The sequence below is a fragment of the Grampus griseus genome (genome assembly GCF_964374135.1).
Source record: "Grampus griseus genome assembly, chromosome: 12".
NCBI lineage: Eukaryota > Metazoa > Chordata > Mammalia > Artiodactyla > Delphinidae > Grampus > Grampus griseus.
In genome coordinates, this window is record NC_139006.1 from 57,850,898 (window position 1) to 57,870,331 (window position 19,434).

Sequence of the window (19,434 nt, forward strand, 5' to 3'; positions counted from 1 at the left end):
TACATGAATATACAGAGGTTTATTTGTAAATTTTCCATAATTTTTGGTGGAAGGCTATGTGATTTATATAGAGCATGAAAAGCTCAGATATTTCTGTTTTATGAAGATTCTGTCTTATAAGAACCTAGGATTGTGTCCCCATGACCACAAATCATTGGTTGACCAGTGAAACGGTGGACATTTTATTAACCACAAAAAATCTACTCAGTCCACCTTCTTATCTCCCACATTTTGAAAAATATCTTATTATGGAAGTTTAAAACCTATACCAAGATAGACAGAAATAGTATAATGAAACTTCTTGCATGTATCACATTTGTTCAAAATTAATTGACTCAAGGACAATCTTGTTTCATCTATGTCCCGATTTGTTTCTTCCAGAAATCATATTATCTCTTCTGTAAAGATTTTATTATGCATCTCTAAACTATAATAACTTTCAGAAAACATAACCACACTATTATTGTCATATATAAAATAAGTTAAAATAGTTTCTTTAATATAACCAGTCAGTATTCAAATTTCTAATAATTTCATAATATGATTTTCCCCAGTTTATTTCTTTGAATTAGGATCTAAATAAGGCCCATGCTTTGTTATTGATAGCTATATCTCATGAGTTCCCTTTTAACTTATAAGTTCTTTCTCCATTTCCTTTTATTTCCTTTGCATATTATTTGCAGGAGAAATTTGGTCATTTGTCCTGTAGAAGTTTCCACAGTTTTGCTGATTGTAACACTGTGATGTCATTTAACACCTTCCTCTTCCTCTGTATTTCCCAAAATTGGTAGATAGATCTGGAGGAGGCTTGACCAGATTCAGGTTCAACTTGGTTTTTGGAAAATAAACTCATAGATGGTGATGTTTTCTTCCATCAGGAAACATTTACTGCTTGGCTATCTCTTTTTATGATGTCAGCAGCCATTGATGCTTATTGCCTTTCTCCATTAATTCATTGGGGGTTTCACAATAATAATATTCTATATTTTCTTTTCATTTATTATCTAGGATACTTTTTTTTTTTTTTTTTCCGGTACGCGGGCCTCTCACTGTTGTGGCCTCTCCCGTTGCGGAGCACAGGCTCCGGACGCGCAGGCTCAGTAGCTATGGCTCACAGGCCCAGGCGCTCCACGGCATGTGGGATCCTCCTGGACCAGGGCATGAGCCGGTGTCCCCTGCATCGGCAGGCGGACTCTCAACCACTGCGCCACCAGGGAAGCCCTAGGATACTTCTTTAAAGAGGAATTTCCCTTTTTAAGTATTTGGTAACCCAGTGGTTCAGTGTGTATAGGAAAGTCAGGATAGATGTTTAACTCTTTCTCTTTATTAACTAGTTTTCAAAATAATGATGCAAACTACTATCATCTTCTAATGGATTCCAATTAGCTTTTTAAAAAAATATACCATTATGAGTTTATATATATACACATGTAGACATATATATGTTTTCAACTCTTTCTTATATAAATTGGAGCATACTTTCTCTCACCTTTTTTCTTTACTTACAATATTACCTGGATATCACTACATAGTAGCACATAGAGATAATTCTCATTCCTTTTCACAGCAACAAGTACGCCATTTTGTGGCTGGATGTTCCAGAGTTTATTCAACCAGTCTCCTACTGGTAGACATTTGCCTTGTATCTAGTGTCCAGTTTCTATTTTATTACAAATAGACTAGAAAAGGACATCTTGCATACATGTCTTTTTATACTTTTTAAATTTTTAAAAAATTTTTATTGGAGTATAGTTGATTTGCAATGTTGTGTTATTTTCTGCTGTACAGCGAAGTGAACCAGTTATACATATACATATATCCACTCTTTTTTAGATTCTTTTCTCATATAGGTCATTACAGAGTATTAAGTAGAGTTCCCTGTGCTATACAGTAGGTCCTTATTAGTTATCTATTTTATATCTATTCATCTTTTGATGGAGACTTAGGTTGTTTTCATACCTTGGTTACCATGAATAATGCCACAATAACCACAGGGGTGTAGATATTTCCTCAGGTTTTTAACTTCAAGATGTACCTGTCAAGGAAGTGTAAACAGATCTGGTCAAGAGGAATCAGAAACACCAAGGTGAGTGTCATTCTATAGCTCAAGAATGTGAAAAAGAAAGGAATCGGAAAGATTTTGAGACTGGAGGAGAAGGAAAAGATATGGCAACAAAATGCAACACACAATCCTGGCTCAGAATCTCAACCAGAAAAGAATGGACATATTTTGGATTAGCTGAAAAATTTGAACAGGACCTGTGGGTAGCAAGAAGTCTTGTATCCACGTTGGTTTTCTAAATCAAAGGGCAGTATAATTATTATATAGGAGAGTGTCTTTGTTTAGGTAAAATCACATTAGTCAGTTTGGAGTGGAATTCACCATGTTCACATATTGCTCTTAAGTGGTGGAGGAAAAAAGAGTAGTGATAATGGGGTAAAACAGAGAAAGTAGTTGAGAAATCAACTGTATTAAAGTGTTAACAGTTGGGGTATCTGAGTAAGGGAGAAAATGAACTATGTTTGAAATCATTTCAAATAAATTATTTAAAAAATAAAAATAATTCATAGGCAATTAATTCCTTAGTGTTTAAAATAAGGTTGTATATTGCTAAGTATACTTTTTTTTTTACATTTTATTGGAATATAATTGCTTTACAATGGTGTGTTAGTTTCTGCTTTATAACAAAGTGAATCAGTTTTACATATACATATGTTCCCATATCTCTTCCCTCTTGTGTCTCCCTCCCTCCCACCCTCCCTATCCCACCTCTCTGGGTGGTCACAAAGTACCGAGCTGATCTCCCTGTGCTATGCGGCTACTTCCCACTAGCTATCTATTTTAAATTTGGTAATGTATATATGTACATGCCACTCTCTCACTTTGTCACAGCTTACCCTTCCCCCTCCCCATATCCTCAACTCCATAAAGTACATTCTCCATGTACTTTATTCCTGTCTTACCCCTAGGTTCTTCATGACATTTTTTTCCCTTAAATTCCATATATGTGTGTTAGCATACGGTATTTGTCTTTCTCTTTCTGACTTACTGGACTCTGTATGACAGACACCTCATTACAAATAGCTCAATTTCGTTTCTTTTTATGGTTGAGTAATATTCCACTGTAAATATGTGCCACATCTTCTTTATCCATTCATCTCTCGATGGACACTTAGGTTGTTTCCATCTCCGGGCTATTGTAAATAGAGCTGCAATGAACATTTTGGTACCCGACTCTTTTTGAATTTTGGTTTTCTCAGGGTATATGCCCAGTAGTGGGATTGCTGGGTCATATGGTAGTTCTATTTGTAGTTTTCTAAGGAAACTCCATACTGTTCTCCATAGTGGCTGTACCAATTCACATTCCCACCAGCAGTGCAATAGTGTTCCATTTTCCCCACAACCTCTCCAGCATTTATTGTTTCTAGATTTTTTGATGATGGCCATTCTGACTGGTGTGAGATGATATCTCATTGTAGTTTTTTTTTTTTTTTTTTTTTTTTTTTTTTGCGGTACGCGGGCCTCTAACAGCTGCGGCCTCTCCCGTTGCGGAGCACAGGCTCCGGATGCGCAGGCCCAGCGGCCATAGCTCACGGGCGCAGCCGCTCCGTGGCACGTGGGATCCTCCCGGACCGGGGCACGAACCCGTGTCCCCCGCATCGGCAGGCGGACTCTCAACCACTGCGCCACCAGGGAAGCCCTCATTGTAGTTTTGATTTGCATTTCTCTAATGATTAATGATGTTGAGCATTCTTTCAGGTGTTTGTTGGCAGTCTGTATATCTTCTTTGGAGAAACGTCTACGTAGGTCTTCTGCCCATTTTTTGATTGGGTTGTATGTTTTTTTCTTATTGAGCTACATGGGCTGCTTGTAAATTTTGGAGATTAATCCTTTGTCAGTTGCTTCATTTGCAAATATTTTCTCCCATTCTGAGGGTTCTCTTTTGGTCTTATTTATGGTTTCCTTTGTTGTGCAAAAGCTTTGAAGTTTCATTCGGTCCCATTTGTTTATTTTTGTTTTTATTTCTATTTCTCTAGGAGGTGGGTCAAAAAGGAGCTTGCTGTGATTTATGTCATAGAGTGTTCTGCCTACATTTTCCTTTAAGAGTTTGAAAGTTCCTGGCCTTACATTTAGGTCTTTAATCCATTTTGAGCTTATTTTTGTGTATGGTGTTAGGGAGTGATCTAATCTCATGCTTTTACATGTACCTGTCCAGTTTCCCCAGCACCACTTATTGAAGAGGCTGTCATTTGTCCACTGTACATTCCTGCCTCCTTTATCAAAGATAAGGTGACCATATGTGCATGGGTTTACCTCTGGGCTTTCTATTCTGTTCCATTGATCTATCTTTCTGTTTTTGTGCCAGTACCATACTGTCTTGATTACTGTAGCTTTGTAGTATAGTCTGAAGTTAGGGAGCCTGATTCCTCCAGCTCCGTTTTTCATTCTCAAGATTGCTTTGGCTATTCGGGGTCTTTTGTGTTTCCATACAAATTGCAAAATTTTTTGTTCTAGTTCTGTGAAAAATGCCAGTGGTATTTTGATAGAGATTGCGTTGAATCTGTAGATTGCTTTGGGCAGTAGAGTCATTTTCACAATGTTGATTCTTCCAATCCAAGAACCTGGTATATCTCTCCATCTATTTGTATCATCTTTAATTTCTTTCATCAGTGTCTTATAATTTTCTGCATACAGGTCTTTTGTCTCCTTAGGTAAGTTTATTCCTAGATATTATTTTATTTTGGTTGCAGTGGTAAATGGGAGTGTTTTCCTGATTTCAATTTCAGATTTTGCATCATTAGTGTATAGGAATGCCAGAGATTGCTGTGCATTAATTTTGTATCCTGCTACTTTACCAAATTCATTGATTAGCTCTAGTAGTTTTCTGGTAGCATCTTTAGGATTCTCTATGTATAGTATCATGTCATCCGCAAAGAGTGATAGCTTCTTTTCTTCTTTGCCGATTTGGATTCATTTTATTTCCTTTTCCTCTCTGATTGCTGTGGCTAAAACTTGCAGAACTATGTTGAATAAGAGTGGTGAGAGTGGGCAACCTTGTCTTGTTCCTGATCTTAGTGGAAATGCTTTCAGTTTTTCACCATTGATGATGATGTTGGCTGTGGGTTTGTTATATATGACCTTTATTACGTTGAGGAAAGTTCCCTCCATGCCTACTTTGTGGAGGGTTTTTATCATAAAAAGGACTTGAAGTTTGTCAAAAGCTTTCTCTGCATCTATTGTGATGACCATATGGTTTTTCTCCTTCAATTTGTTAGTATGGTGTATCACATTGATTGATTTGCGTATATTGAAGAATCCTTGCATTCCTGGAATAAACACCACTTGATCATGGTGTATGATCCTTTTAATGTGCTGTTGGATTCTGTTTTTAGTATTTTGTTGAGGATTTTTGCATCTATGTTCATCAGTGATATTGGCCTGTAGTTTTCTTTCTTTGTGACATCCTTTTCTGGTTTTGGTATCAGGGTAATGGTGGCCTCGTAGAATGTGTTTGGGAGTATTCCTCCCTCTGCTATATTTTGGAACAGTTTGAGAAAGATAGGTGTTAGCTCTTCTCTAAATGTTTAATAGAATTTGCCTGTGAAGCCATCTGGTCCTGGGCTTTTGTTTGTTGGAAGATTTTTAATCACAGTTTCAGTTTCAGTGCTTGTGATTGGTCTGTTCATATTTTCTATTTCTTCCTGATTCAGTCTTGGCAGGTTGTGCATTTCTAAGAATTTGTCCATTTCTTCCAGGTTTTCCATTTCATTAGCATAGAGTTCCTTGTAATAATCTCTCATGATCTTTTTTATTTCTGCAGTGTCAGTTGTTACTTCTCCTTTTTCATTTCTAATTCTATTGATTTGAGTCTTCTCCCTTTTTTTCTTTATGAGTCTGGTTAATGGTTTATCAGTTTTGTTTATCTTCTCAAAGAACCAGCTTTTAGTTTTATTGATCTTTGCTATCATTTCCTTCATTTCTTTTTCATTTATTTCTGATCTGATCTTTATGATTTCTTTCCTTCTTCTAACTTGGGTTTTTTTGTTCTTCTTTCTCTAATTGCTTGAGGTGCAAGGTTAGGTTGTTTATTCGAGATGTTTCCTGTTTCTTAAGGTAGGATTGTATTGCTATAAACTTCCCTCTTAGAACTGCTTTTGCTGCATCCCATAGGTTTTGGGTCATTGTGTCTCCATTGTCATTTGTTTCTAGGAAATTTTTTGATTTCTGCTTTGATTTCTTCAGTGATCACTTCGTTATTAAGTAGGGTATTGTTTGGCCTCCATGTGTTTGTATTTTTTACAGATCTTTTCCTATAATTGATATCCAGTCTCATAGCATTGTGGTAGGAAAAGATACTTGATACAATTTCAATTTTCTTAAATTTACCAAGGCTTTGTTTTGTGATGCAAGATATAATCTATCATGGAGAATGTTCCATGAGCACTTGAGGAAAATGTGTATTCTGTTGTTTTTGGATGGAATGTCCTATAAATATCAATTAAGTCCATCTTGTTTAATGTATCATTTAAAGCTTGTGTTTCCTTATTTATTTTCATTTTGGATGATATGTCCATTGGTGAAAGTGGGGTGTAAAAGTCCCCTACTCTGAATGTGTTACTGTGGATTTCCCCTTGTATGGCTGTTAGTATTTGCCTTATGTATTGAGGTGCTCCTATGTTGGGTGCATAAATATTTACAATTGTTATATCTTCTTGGATTGATCCCTTGATCATTATGTAGTGTCCTTCTTTGTCTCTTCTAATAGTCTTTATTTTTAAGTCTTTTTTGTCTGATATGAGACTTTCTACTCCAGCTTTCTTTTGGTTTCCATTTGCATGGAATTTCTTTTTCCATCCCATCACTTTCAGTCTGTATGTGTCTCTAGGTCTGAAGTGGGTCTCTTGTAGACAGCATATATATGGGTCTTGTTTTTGTACCTATTCAGCCAGTCTGTGTCTTTTGGTGGGAGCATTTTATCCATTTACATTTGAGGTAATTATCGATATGTATGTTCCTTTTCCCATTTTCTTAATTGTTTTGGGTTTGTTATTATCGGTCTTTTCCTTCTCTTGTGTTTCTTGCCTAGAGAAGATCCTTAAGCATTTGTTGTAAAGCTGGTTTGGTGGTGCTGAACTCTCTCAGCTTTTGCTTGTCTGTAAAGATTTTAATTTCTCCATCAAATCTGAATGTGATCCCTGTTGTGTAGAGTAACTTGGTTGTAGGTTTTTCACCTTCTTCACTTTAAATTTGTCCTGACAGTCCCTTCTGGCTTGCAGAGTTTCTGCTGAAAGATCAGCTGTTAACCTTATGGGGATTCCCTTGTGTGTTATTTGTTGTTTTTCCCTTGCTGCTTTTAATATGTTTTCTTTGTATTTAATTTTTGACAGTTTGATTAATATGTTTCTTGGCATGTTTCTCCTTGGATTTATCCTGTATGGTACTCTCTGTGCTTCCTGGACTTGATTAACTATTTCCTTTCCCATATTAGGGAAGTTTTCAACTATAATCTCTTCAAATATTTTCTCAGTCCCTTTCTTTTTCTCTTTTTTTTCTGGAACCGCTATAATTCGAATGTTGGTGCATTTAATATTGTCCCAGAGGTCTCTGAGACTGCCCTCAATTCTTTTCATTCTTTTTTCTTTATTCTGCTCTGCAGTAGTTATTTCCACTATTTTATCTTCCAGGTCACTTATCCGTTCTTCTGCCTCAGTTATTCTGCTATTGATCCCATCTAGAGTATTTTTAATTTCATTTATTGCATTGTTCATCATTGCTTGTTTCATCTTTAGTTCTTCTAGGTCCGTATTAAGTGTTTCTTGCATTTTCTCTATTCTATTTCCAAGATTTTGTATCATCTTTACTATCATTATTCTGAATTGTTTTTCAGGTAGACTGCCTATTTCCTCTTAATTTCTTAGGTCTGATGAGTTTTTATCTTGCTCCTACAACTGTTGTGTGTTTTTCTGTCTTCTCTTTTTGCTTATCTTACTGTGTTTGGGGTCTCCTTTTTGCAGGCTGCAGGTTCGTAGTTCCTGCTGTTTTTGATGTCTGTCTCCAGTGGCTAAGGTTGGTTCAGTGGGTTGTGTAGGCTTCTTGGTGGAGGGGACTAGTGCCTGTGTTCTGGTGGATGAGGCTGGATCTTGTCTTTATGGTGGCAGGTCCACGTCTGTTGGTGTGTTTTGGGGTGTCTGTGGACTTATTATGATTTTAGGCAGACTCTCTGCTAATGGATGGGGTGTGTTCCTGTCTTCCTAGTTGTTTGGCATAGGTTGTCCAGCACTGTAGCTTGCTGGTCATTGAGTGAAGCTGGGTGTTGGTGTTGAGATGGAGATCTCTGGGAGATTTTTGCCATTTCATATTATGTGGAGGTGGGAGGTCTCTTGTGAACCAGTGTCCTGAAGTTGGCTCTCCCACCTCAGAGACAGAGCCCTGACTCCTGGCTGGAGCACCAAGAGCCTTTCATCCACACAGCTCAGAATAAAAAGGAGAAAAATTAGAAAGAAAGTAAGAAAGAAACAGGATAAAAGAAAATAATATAAAGTGAGGTAAAATAAAGTTATTAAAATAAAAATATTATTTAGAAAAAAAATTATGTAAAATAAACAAAGCAAACAAACAAACAAACAAAACGGATGGATAGAACCCTAGAACAAATGGTGAAAGTAAAGCTATACAGACAAAATCTTACACAGAAGCATACACATACACACTCACAAAAAGAGGAAAAGGGGAAAAAATAATAAATCTTGCTCTCAAAGTCCACCTCCTCAGTTGGGGATGATTCGTTGTCTATTCAGGTATTCCACAGATGCAGGGTACCTCAAGTTGATTGTGGATATTTAATCCGCTGCTCCTGAGTCTGCTGGGAGAGATATCCCTTTCTCTTCTTTGTTCGCAGAGCTCCCGAAATTCAGCTTTGGATTTGGCCCCACCCCTGCGTGTAGGTCGGTGGAGGGCGTATGTTCTTCGTTCTGACAGGACAGGGTTAAAGGAGCCGCTCATTCTGGGCCTCTGGCTCACTCAGGCCTGGGGGACGGAGGGGTATGGATGCGGGGCGAGCCTGCGGTGGCAGAGGCCAGTGTGATGTTGCACCATCCTGAGGCACGTCGTGTGTTCTCCCGGGGAGGTTGTCCCTGGATCCCGGGATCCTGGCAGTGGCGGGCTGCACAGGCTCCCTGGAGGGGCGGCGTGGATAGTGACCTGTGCTCGCACACAGGTTTCTTGGTGGCGGCAGCAGCAGCCTTAGCATCTCATGCCCGTCTCTGGGGTCCGCACTGCTAGCCGTGGCTCGTGCCCGTCTCTGGAGTTCCTTTAAGCAGCGCTCTTAATCCCCTCTCCTCACGCACCAGGAAACGAAGAGGGAAGAAAAAGTTTCTTGCCTCTTAGACAGGTCCAGACTTTTTCCTCGACTCCCTCCCGGCTAGCCGTGGTGCACTAACTCCCTGCAGGCTGTGTTCACACTGCCAACCCCAGTCCTCTCCCTGTGCTCCAACCAAAGCCCGAGCCTCAGCTCGCAGCCCCGCCCACCCTGGTGGGTGAGCAGAGAAGCCTCTCGGGCTGGTGAGTGCTGGTCGGCACCGAGCCTCTGTGCGGGAATCTCTCCGCTCTGCCCTCTGCACCCCTGTGGCTCTGATCTCCTCCGCAGCTTTGAAGCTCCCCGCCTCTGCCACCTGCAGTCTCTGCCTGCGAAGGGGCTTCTACTGTGTGGAAACCTTTCCTCCTTCACGGCTCCCTCCCACTGGTGCAGGTCCCATCCCTATTCTTTTGTCTCTGTTTATTCTTTTTTCTTTTGCCCTACCCAGGTACGTGGGGAGTTTCTTGCCTTTTGGGAGGTCTGAGGTCTTCTACCAGTGTTCAGTAAGTGTTCTGTAGGAGTTGTTCCACGTGTAGATGTATTTCTGATGTATCTGTGGGGAGGAAGGTGATCTCCGCATCTTACTCTTCTGCCATCTTCTCCATCTCTCCCTTTTTATACTTTTAACTAGTGAATTTAAGATGGACTCCTGGAATTGGAATTGCTAGATCAAAAGGTAAATGCATCTTTTAGCAAAATATGTCCTGGTTTTGTTATTTTTTATTCCCACTAGAAATGTATGAGAGTGCTCGTTTCCTCACAGCCTCACCTATAGGGTATGCTGTCAACTTTGGAGTTTTGCTAATCTAATATAAAAGAAAGGATATCTTGTGTTTTCAATTCGTATTTCTATTATTGTTAACAACTTTTTATATGGCTAAGGAGCCCTTGAATTTATGTTTCTGTGACTGTATGTTCACTTCTCCAGCTCATTTTTCTATAGGGTTGTTGGGCTTTAGAAGCTAATAATATATCAGGGACATTAATCATTTCTCTGCTATATTATTTGCAACTATATTTTCCCAGATTGTCATTTATCTTTTTGCCTTTTCACTGTCCTCATCTTATCCCATGATATTCAAAAACTATCCCACTTACCAGGCATGACCAAAACTACCTTCCTTAGTTTCCATGAGCAAAATCATAATAATCACAACATTAAAATAGATTATTACAAAAATAGATTCTCAGTTCCCTTTGAGTTCAGATGCAATAATATTATAATATTAGATTTATTCTGGTTCAACAGTTTAAAAAAGTTATAGGTTTGGTAGGTTTAGTCATAACTGCCTCACTGAAAAACCATTCAAACTTTTTTTTTTTTAGTTTAGCTAAAGGTAAAACTTAAAGTATGAGTTTACATTTATTGAAAGTTCAGTAAGTAACTCTTTTAACTGGGTTCATTCTATATCAGTGATGAGAAGAACACATTTGTGTGGCTCTAATACACCATCCAACTCTTCTTGTTTTTGAGAAGTTTATCTGTAAACAGAGGCATGATCTTAAATCTACAAACCTCACAGGGCTTTGTACTTATTCAGTTATACCCAGGTGAAAAAAAGCTTTGAAAGGCATAATGCATTTTAGGAATGCATCATGGCTAATACTGGTGACCAAGATGAACTCAAATGTAGGAAAGAATTTGTCGGTATTGACCAGACAACTTAAAAATGATTGCGCTTCTCTCATTTGTCAGTAACATTTTCAACCTGTCTTACCCAGGGACTGCTCTCATATCTCACTCAAACCTTTATTCTGCCTGTGTGCTTATATCCTGAATTTCCCTGAGAAAATAAGAAAAAGAATGTGTGTGTCTATTTGTACACATGTAACTCTGGCGGGCAGAATTTTGGAGTGTGTGGAATATTGGAAGGGCATAGAAGCTTTACCTAAGGGATATAATTTGGCTTTGAAGCCAGTTATAGGGCTCAAAGCTTTAGATTGCCCTGCTGAGATTCTAACAGAGAAGGAAGGGAGAGAAAGATGTCAAAAAAGATTTTCACTTAAACCAAGATGGAAAAAAAGAAAATGCTACAGGTTATCAAAGAAACTACTACTGATGTCTCCTTATCCTGAAGACTCACAGAATTTAAATTACTGAAATATAATTTTGATCTTTTCTCATCACCTTATAGTTGTCTTGCTTTTATGTCCAGGGTTTGTCCTGTTTCCACGACAGTGTTTTAATATCCTTTGTTAAAATACTCTGTTTCCCAAACCTGTCATTTAGGACATAGGTCATGTTTTCCTATTCTCATAATCTTGCCCCCAAATAATTCAGCTCACATTGATGCATTTTTTATATAACTGTATTATATCATGGTCTTTAATTAAACTGCCCCTTGGTTTAATACCAGACAAATCTGTGAATTAAGAGGCCAGAACCGGAAGAAACCCTGAAGGTTATCAAGTTTAAAACCTCATTTTACCCATGAGGAAGCTTCAATCTAGAAAGCTGGAGTCCTCAAAGTTTACACGTATTTCCAGCTTGATAGAACTAGGAAAAGAATCAGGTCCCTTGATCTCAGCCTGGGGCTCCTTCCACCACACCACTTACTCTCAACTCTTGCTCTGACATAAGCCAGCTGTGTGGCCTCAGGCAGTTCATATGACTTCTCTTTGCATTGGCTTTCTTGTTTAAAAATATAGGGCTAGTATAAATCTCACTCCTTCCATCTCAGATGTGCTTTGTGGATCAGAGGAGACACATGAATTCACATTTACACAACTGGACCTAAAAATCACTTTGATATAATAAAATTCTATCCAAAGGTAATATATTGTTCTATTGAGATAGCCATGGACCATGCTTATGTGGAACTGGTTTTGGTTGACAGTAATAATATTGACAATGCTGCAAAGATGTCTGTGTATGTGTGATCCTGGGGCTAATTAAGTGAGGAATAAAACTTTAAAATTAGAATGTGAGGGCAAAGTAAAAAGAAACAAAGAAAAAAACAGAATACAAACCTGAACACCTCAAAACAACCTCCCAAAAAACCCAGAAATATGTGACTTAAGGAGATTTCATTAAAAAGAAGTATAGGGACTTATAAAACAATAGCCAGTATGTGGTAGATTAAACATCTGCTGCAGACGTAAATGGAATCCCACTCAGAAACAGCCATAAGTTCTCTAGAAATAACATCGTTCATAAGAACATAATATACAGTACAACCATGGTAAAGAGAAGACACATCAACACATTAAAAAGTTTCAATCTCATTTTATTTTTATTTAAGCTTTTAATTCTGTAATAATTAGTCATTACTAGTATTTAATGACTGCCTTGATAATTGTGTATCCCAGGATGGAGCTGAGAGCAGTTAACACACTAACAAACTGGTCATTACCTATGTTAATGATCAGATTCTTTGGGATTATTATTATTACAAGCTATAATTAAGAGCTTATAACCATTATTTTTGTACTTTTTTCCTCTTAGTGAGGAAAAAAAAGAAAGGAACTCTTCTTGAGCCTCAGACAGAAACAATGAGTGCTGGCCTCTCCAGTATTTCTTCTATCAGGAAGCACAGCTTCTGAGGAAAGTCTTGTTTCCTTAATCATCATTAGGGCTCAGCAAAGTAAATGCTGGTCTGGTTGACTGAACAAATGGGCGCTTTTCCTCATTAGAGCATCATACAGGGATTACTCCTGGACAATACAGCCGTCCAAGCGCTGGAAAGGTTTCCATCAGTTCTTATTTGGTAAAAATAAAATAATTTAGGATGGTACTGCAAACTGCAAGCCTGGGCAGAATTTATTACATGGAAAAACTCCTAGGCCTCATGAAGGCTTGCAAAACTTGGGCTGTGCTAGTGAAATGTATCCTTTTCAAATGACATCCTTTCTTCCCCATGTGAAGTAAATATTTTGTGCCCTCTCATTCTCTCTCCCTGCTCTCAAATACCTTCTTTCAAGAATGAAGCTAATGAACATCAGCAGATGTGAATCAATAAAGCTTTTAAACCGGAGATAAAGTCTTAGTGGCAGGATTGGCTCCATGCCCTAGGCCTTGAAGACCAGCACTCACCCTGCTAGGGATGAAGGCAGTGTGGATGGTGAGGGATCACAGCTTTCATCCTCGCAGGTGAGGATCCCACTGTGCACCAAGAACTTTCCTATTAGCCCTTGATGGCTCTACCACCTAGTAGTTTCTTTAGTTCTTAAAACTGTTTTCATCCTTAGAATACAGTGAAATATTTATTTTTAAAGATTTGTGGTCTTAGCTTTAAGACATTTTTATTAAAAAGCAAGTATTAGTTTTGTTGTTTTAAGCTTTCTAGAGAAAAAATACTTCCAGATAGAAGAATAAATATTTCCAGGATAGAAATCTGATTAGAAATTTCCTGTGATAGCTGAAATTAAGATTTAAAGTATATTATATAATTTATGAAATATATATAATATAATGTAATGTAACTTGTATATAACATATAAAAATATGCAATGAAGGATACGCTCTATATGACATTCGGCACATATACATGCACTCTGACTGTGTCCCAAACACCTCTCTGAGGCTGTGGTTAAGCAGGAACCCAGCTCTGGCACCTCTCTCATAATCCAGTGTAGGAGATCAGTGTCAATAAGCCATGATAAATGAGGAAGCTCTGGGTTTTATGAGAGTGCCTGTGGGTGTGGGAGGGTGGGGGCTAACCTAGACTGGGGTTCAAAGAAAGACTTTTGGTGAAATGAGGTTTCAGCGAAAAGGTGGGCCAACATTCTCCCTGGAACCTTGAACGAAGGCAGGGGATCTACTAAGCTGCAACATCAGCATCACTTTTTCAAAAGAAACCAAGGATCATAGCATGGCTGGATTCTAGAAACAAGCTTAAAAGTAAATGTAGACATTAGAAGGGTTTTGGGGTAGCAAAATGGGGGAAAAAAGATATATTTGAGTCACAAAACTACTGTGTTCACATAGCCTGAAAATTAGGACACCATTTTGAAATATTAAGAATTCAGAAGGAAAGGTTTTCATACAATATACTTAATACTAGAAGAGGAGAAGTTTTTGTTGCTAGCTTCTTCTTAATGCCATCAGAGAAGGAAGGTCTGATTAACATTGCATTGCACCATTCATGGCCATGAGCTCACAGTAGGGTAATGAGGACCCTGCTGAACTTCATACATTGTAAAGAATATAATGGTTGATAGAAAATTGCAAAGCTCTTTCTCATGAGTCATCTATTACCAGAAGCCTCTCCTTTTCTGGAATTAATTATTTTTATTTCATAAAAAAAAAAAAATTCTACCCAAATTTTCACTAACACAGCTATGACCCTATTCCTAGGGCATACTTGGAAAAACTTTCTAAAAGACATTTTCCTTTAAGAAAAGTATATGTGGTTTCATGGGGGGGACGGGATGTGGGGGGGTTTCTTAATGATTTTCTCTCATGTACTTGACTATCACATGCTCTGACACCTAATTATCTGGCTTTTGAAAACAGCTTTTATTTATAGGGCAGTAAAACAGTGACAAGTTCAACTATGATATCCAATTAAGCAAATATTTTGCTTTGATCCACTGAAGATAATGGAAAAATTTAGGTTTTTTTCTTCTATTATAACTTCTTTTCATCAGTTTCTTGACAAGCAATATCATTAATCTGATGATTTTTTTAATACTGGGATGATAACACTGAATTTTAGAAACAGTTAAACTTTTAAGAAGTGTACACAATTGGATTCTCTTACATGCTCCAATTTTATTCCCACATATTCTGTATTTCATGGCTTTGCTTTTTACTGCCTTCATTATGAGTTAAATATACAGTCAGATTTGTATGGAATTAATATCTAAGTTGCTGCTCCTAACAATTGATCACAATTCATTTTAAATTAGTGAATTCATTTAAATGAATTAATTGGGTCATTATTTATATACAGTTGATTCCAAATTTTATTGAGAATAATGTAATAAAAGATTTGGCCTTGAGAATTATGGCAGCTCCATAACTTAGGACAGAGATGGCCCATTGTCTCTCTTCATATTGCAGCCCCATAATTTCTTCAATTACTACTACTACATAGAAAAATCAACGTGGTAATTAGTGGTCGGCAAGTAAACAAGGGAGGTTGAGTTGCACAGCCCAGAAACAATTGCGTTTTATCATGTGGCAAAAGATATATATAGTTAGAGTGAGGGTAATGTAAAAATATTAACCCAACCCAGGACAGAAGCCAACACTCCTTCAAGAAAACTTTACTTTCCCTTCATCTGACCTCCCTCAGCCTTCCTGATTACTCCAGCTTTCTACAGTTCCCCTTGGCTCTGTATTTATAAGGCATTTACTATAATGTTCTTTAGCCTACATAAGTTGGCCTTTATTTTTCTCCCAAATAAACTCTTTAAGAACAAATACTAAGGACTTCCCTGGTGGCTCAGTAGTTAAGACTTCACCTTCTAATGCAGGGGTGTGGGTTCAATCCCTGGTTGGGGAGTTAAGATCCCACATGCCTTGCAGCCAAAAAACTAAAACAGAAGCAATATTGTAACAAATTCAGTGAAGATTTTAAAAATTGTCCACATCAAAAAAATCTTTAAAAAATAAACAAACATCATTTAAAAATATTTTCTTCTATCTCTTACAGTCAAGCTCAGCTACATGTAGGCAAAGGTAACAGCCAAATAATCTAATAATCAGCATGTTGTGGCAATGGAACAGGCTCTAGAGACCCCCAACTTTGTCAGATGTTGACCCTTTAGTTGCTGGATTGTGAGAACAATTAGGAGGTGCGTGAGTTGGGGCTGGAGTAGTCAAGGACAGTCACAAATCATGTTGGCAGTATTTCAATATCTTAGGTGGACTTTTAACCCTAGATATGAAAAAAGTATTATTGTTATTAGAACTCAGATATCAGACGTCAGCAGCCTGTGACTACAGTCATGACTTCTTTTGATGTTCAAATCATTATGACACAATCCCCCCATGTTGCAAGCCTGCAAAAGCTCAGACTTTTACTATGTTCTTCTCCTCAAATGTCTTTGGACATGTTCAGGCTGGCTGATAGGCTTAGTTCCATGGATTCCCTCCAGGTTGTGGTTGCCCATTGCAGCTAGCTATTGGCTTCAGACTGCTGTACTTCTCCTCTGTAGTCACTAGAAAACTTACTTTTAGACAGCTGTTATGTCCTTTGCACTTTTAGCTTAAGGTGTAGGCCAGGCCTTCCTCATAATTCCACACACTAATGGCTGAAGGCAGCTTCTAGTGCTTATAAGACTTCACAAAAAGTTAAAGGAGACATGGAGAAATTAAAATCTGGAAAATGATATGATTCTTCCCAAAGTCCATTAGCTGTGGACCTCTTCAGTTGAATCTCCAATGGGTCCCTCTCCTTATCTCTGGCTTATTGTAAGGGCCAACCACATCTAATAGGTAGGTTTGAATGAGGTTCTTCTCAAAACCTAGAACTCAATTCTCTAAAGTCAAAGAAAGGAAAGTCCTTTTTTATTCACCTCCAGAGCTGGTATGTCTATCCCTTCAGTGACCTCTTCCTATCCAACTGTAAGACCATTTCTAGCCTCTGCAGTTTTCTGAGTTGAGACCACTTAGTTCTGGATCACCCCACAAGCAGAATGCCAGAAGTCCATTCCAAGGTTAACCTGGGCCCAGCCTTGTTAAAGCCCCTTTTAAAGCTTATTCTACAGCCTGAAAGGGAGAGAAGATAAGGGCTGAACATACCTTCTGCCTTATTATGGTATTTCCCAATTTCCTGTTAGCAAATATTGAGCAAGAGCACATGTGTGCACATCTCAAGAGAGAAAATAGCTTTTGATTTAGGAGAGTTTAAATCCTGATCTGGGAACACAATATAATAAGCAGATGTTGTGATTTACATAATTTTGCAAAATTATGCTCATTTTACAACACCCTAATAAACAGAACAAGATATCTGAGTCTGAAGTGTCTGTACTCGAATTCCTTCATGACCTTCCTTTCTTCTCTAAAATAATAGGAAGACAGTAATCTAAGACGAAAATAACTAAGAACATCCATCAGATTGACCCCTCATAGAAGAAATGGACTGTTTATATCAGTTAAAGTGGATTTCCCAGCTTCTAAACCAACCTTCCAAGAAAATCTTGAGATCTACTCTTTACCTGATATTTTGTAACATTGATGAATTTGATGTTATTTTAAAAAGGTAGAATTACAGAGAAAATTATTAATAGACTTTTTTTTTCTCCCTGAGTAAATGTAACATGGAACTGTGGTGTTTATGAGATATAGATGCCCCTCCCCCCACACCAAAATGTTAAAAAGCATGGAGGTGGTACAATCAAAATAGGAGTTAGAGGGCAGTTGTGAACGGGTACTATTGGGCTTTGTGTGTAGGCAGTGTGACAAGCCTGTGCTGTTTTAATGCCCAAGATGTATTTTATCACACGTATCAGAATAATATTTACAGATATTAATAGGTGTTCCTACTCTTGAAATTCTTTAATTCTTTCCTTCTCTCTTGGGCACCAGGGACAGCTTTCTGTAGGTACTGCCTTTGGGGAAATGACAGACATCTTGGGAATAAGGAATAATTGGCCAGCTTTGATTCTGTAGAACCCACAATAGAAAAAAAACAGTCTGGAAATCAAATATTTCATTTGTAAGAGGCAGGATTTTTGATATTAAAAAAATAAATATGTAGATTTCAAAGAGCCAAATCTTGGAAGACTATATACAGAGTTTTTATTTACTTGTTTTTATTAACAGCTAAAACAAAAGGCAAAGAGAACCTGGAAACTATGGATTGGTGCTTAAAATTTCTGCCCAATCTGTATATCTTCTTTGGAGACATGTCTGTTTAGATCTTCTGCCCATTTTTCGATTGGGTTGTTTGTTTATTTTGTTATTGAGCTGCATGAACTGCTTGTAAATTTTGGAGATTAATCCTTTGTCAGTTGCTTCATTTGCAAATATTTTCTCCCATTCTGAGGGTTCTCTTTTGGTCTTGTTTATGGTTTCCTTTGCTGTGCAAAAACTTTGCAGTTTCATTAGGTCTCATTTGTTTATTTTTGTTTTTATTTCCATTTCTCTCGGAGGTGGGTCAGAAAGGATCTTGCTGTGATTTATGTCATAGAGTGTCCTGCCTATGTTTTCCTCTAAGTGTTTGATAGTGTCTGGCCTTACATTTAGGTCTTTAATCCATTTTGAGTTTATTTTTGTATATGGTGTTAGGGAGTGTTCTAATTTCATACATTTACATGTAGCTGTCCACTTTTCCCAGCACCACTTATTGAAGAGGCTGTCTTTTCTCCACTGTATATTCTTGCCTCCTTTATCAAAGATAAGGTGACCATATGTGCATGGGTTTATCTCTGGGCTTTCTATCCTGTTCCATTGATCTATCTTTCTGTTTTTGTGCCAGTACCATACTGTCTTGATTACTGTAGCTTTGTAGTATAGTCTGAAGTCAGGGAGCCTGATTCTTCCAGCTCCATTTTTTGTTCTCAAGATTGCTTTGGCTATTTGCCGTCTTTCATGTTTCCATACAAATTATGAATTTTTTTGTTCTATTTCTGTGAAAAATGCCAGTGGTATTTTGATAGGGATTGCATTGAATCTGTAGTATAGTCATTTTCACAATGTTGATTCTTCCAATCCAAGAACATAGTATATCTCTCCACCTATTTGTATCGTCTTTAATTTGTTTCATCAGTGTCTTATAATTTTCTGCATACAGGTCTTTTTTCTGCATACAGGTCTTTTGTCTCTTTAGGTAGGTTTATTCCTAGATATTTTATTCTTTTTGTTGCACTGGTAAATGGGAGTGTTTTCTTAATTTCACTTTCATATTTTTCAACATTAGTGTATAGAAGTGCCAGAGATTTCTGTGCATTATTTTGTATCCTGCTATTTTACCAAATTCATTGATTAGCACTAGTAGTTTTCTGGTAGCATCTTTAGGATTCTCTATGTATATCAAAGAAGATATACAGATTGCCCACAAACACATGAAAGAATGCTCAACATCTTAATCATTAGAGAAATGCAAATCAAAACTACAATGAGATATCATCTCACACCAGTCAGAATGGCCATCATCAAAAAATCTAGAAACAATAAATGCTGGGG